Consider the following 2,803-nt stretch of genomic DNA (forward strand, 5'->3'; position numbering starts at 1 on the left):
ACAACCAAGAATCTTCACAATTAATGTCTTTGTACTTTGTAAAGGCAGAAAAGGTATTTGTACCCTGTATTGCTAGAGATTAACAGGAAGGACGATTGTTAGGATTCAGATAGGACTGTTTAGCCTCTTCTACAAAAATAAATATCTCGGTGTGGGATTCTGTAAAACTCATGCGACATCTGAAAAACAGTTTCAGTGAGTGACTCATGAGGAGGAACAGCTGAGAAAACACATCCTCTCACTTCTGCTTCCATGGAGGTTTATGTTATGACTTGTATCACTGTGAGAGGATAACTATTAATCTGTTGACAGTAATAAGTTGCAATGTCTTCAGACTCCAGGCTGCTGATGGTAAGAGAATAATCTGTCCCAGACCCACTGCCACTGAACCTGGATGGGATCCCATTTGCCAAGCTATTTGCATATTTGATCAGTAGCTTAGGAGATTTTCCTGGTTTCTGCTGGTACCAGTGTAAATTATTGCTAATGCCCTGATTGGCCCGGCATGTGATAGTGATCTTGTCTCCCAGAGATGCAGGCAGGGAAGATGGAGACTGGGTCATCTGGATGTCACATATGGCACCTAGGAATGAAAACATAAGAAATTCCCACATAGTTAAATGTAATAAAAGACCTCCACCAAATGACAGTCAAAATAATCACTGTGTAAGAGAAAAATTCTCATTTTATTCCCTTGTTACCTGGGAGTGAGAGCAACAGGAGTCCAAGGAACTGAATGGGGGCCTTCATGTCCATGCTGAGTTCTGATTGCAATGACAAGTGCTCAGGATGTTACTGCTATATGAAGAAATCCTCAAGATTTTTCAGTGAAGGCATGCAAATCATTGCAAACCAGTTAGGACTGGGCACAGCTGCAAGAATTACTAATCTCAATAACTGAACACAACTCCTGTTTCCCCAGATGCTCGAGTTCAGACCACACACTAACAAACAGAGAATGTATTTGAAAAAATATAAATAACATTTTAGACATTACTTGAAAATTCATACTATCATAACATTGATTTTGAATTTTATATATTAAATATATAATGTGATTTGTATAGAGTCATATCCTGCTGTCACAAAATACATATCAGAAAAGGGACTACTTTAACTCATTGAAGTAGTTCTTATTGGTCAGAAATAATTATGTATCCTCATTGAAGTTATTGTGCTAGTTTTCTGTGATCATTTCATTACATTTAAGGATTTTTTAAATGTGGATCATATTTAATGAATTAAAAATACTTAACAGCCTTGACAATATTTTACTAAAGTACACAACAAGGAATCCACATATACATCTTTGATCTAAACTACATTTGTGGAGTTTTTCCTCCATCTGATGGTTGAGGTATTTTCATTCCCAATTAGACTACATTAGTTGTACCTTTGTCTCATTTGCGATCCTCCATATTTGAACACTTCTCTACTACTATGTCCCACAATTCCTCTGCATGAAGGATTTATTAGCGATGACAGACTTAACAATATAGAAAAGTATAAAGCTCTGCTGAGTATTTCAAATGATATATTCACTTTTCACTATTGAGCATCAACTGGAGACATCATCCTGATTGAAACAGCATCCTCTCTGTGTGCATGTGCATCTCAATCAGCAAACATGCTAGAATGAATAAAACTTTCCACATCTTTATAACACAAATATTCAAACACTATATATCTCAAACCTATATTTTTGTTTTGGCCGTCTACCTTTGTTATCAGCAGGAAAGGTAGGATATTCCTATTTCAGTATCCTTGCCCTGGAGCCAGGAAGTATTTGGGGTCCTTTAGAAACATAACTATGAAAGATCAGACTATACCGGAACCAGCTGATTTTCCAGGGGTCTGGACTTCATTGATGGGTGAGAAAAAACACCTAGTCATAAAAACGTTTCTTAAAGATACATGACACACTCCCCATCAGGAGTACCAAAGAGCAGGTTTTTGTAGATTAATAGTAATGATACTCTTCTATTTTTTCTAATTTCTAGCAGTTGTATCTGTGATTTTTGAAGTTTGTAAGACAGTTCTGCCTTCTAATATAATAGCCCCAGTGTCTAGGGGAAGCATTATTCATAGATTTTTAATGAATGGTAATAGGATGTTTTCAGGTAAATACTATAACAAGCAAATAACTATTTTACAAGGTATCTGAAATCTGAAATCTTAACAGACCACCTTTTATAATATGTGCAAATATGAAGGGAATCCCAGATATATTCAATTTCCCTTTGCTAATGACCCTTTTAATCAATTAAGTAATATATAGTTTTGTTTTTGTGTTATTCCTATGAATGTGTGTGGTCATGGTACAAAGGTGATCATAGGTGACTTATAAAAAATTTGAAAACACTTTTTAAGAAACACAAATAAGATACCAGCTTCCATCCAGAGGGCCATCGGAAGGGTGAGTTTGCTTCGGGCCTGCGGCAGGGGCCTGGCGAGGAGGAGCTCGGACTTTCCCCTATCCCATAGACTCCCAGGTCACCCTGCAGTGCTGGCTCTACCCTGCTAAGCTCTCCTGCCAGCCATCCCTGCTTCCACCAGAGGGCCATGGTCACCCTGCACTGCTGGCTCCACCCTGCTAAGCTCTCCCGCCTGCCATCCCAGCTTCCATCCAGGTACAAATTCCTATATTTCTCCCTTCCCACTGGGGCCATAAAATTTCCCCAGCTCAGCTGCCTTGCACACTGGGCCTGCTCTGTAGGTGCATCCAGGAAAGAGGGAGTGCCTGTGCTTCAATACCCTGCCTGAGGAAAGGTAGGCATTCTATCAGTGAATTCCCTACCCAACA

General features: G+C 39.0%; 1 pseudogene; it reads right to left on the reverse strand.

The window, feature by feature from the left end:
• Positions 1–260: 260 nt before the first annotated feature.
• LOC148121781 (immunoglobulin kappa variable 1D-13 pseudogene) lies at positions 261–756 on the reverse strand (annotated as a pseudogene).
• Positions 757–2,803: the final 2,047 nt, after the last annotated feature.

Source organism: Myodes glareolus, chromosome 6, assembly GCF_982192425.1.
Source record: "Myodes glareolus chromosome 6, mMyoGla1.1, whole genome shotgun sequence".
In the NCBI taxonomy this organism is placed as follows: Eukaryota; Metazoa; Chordata; class Mammalia; order Rodentia; family Cricetidae; genus Myodes; species Myodes glareolus.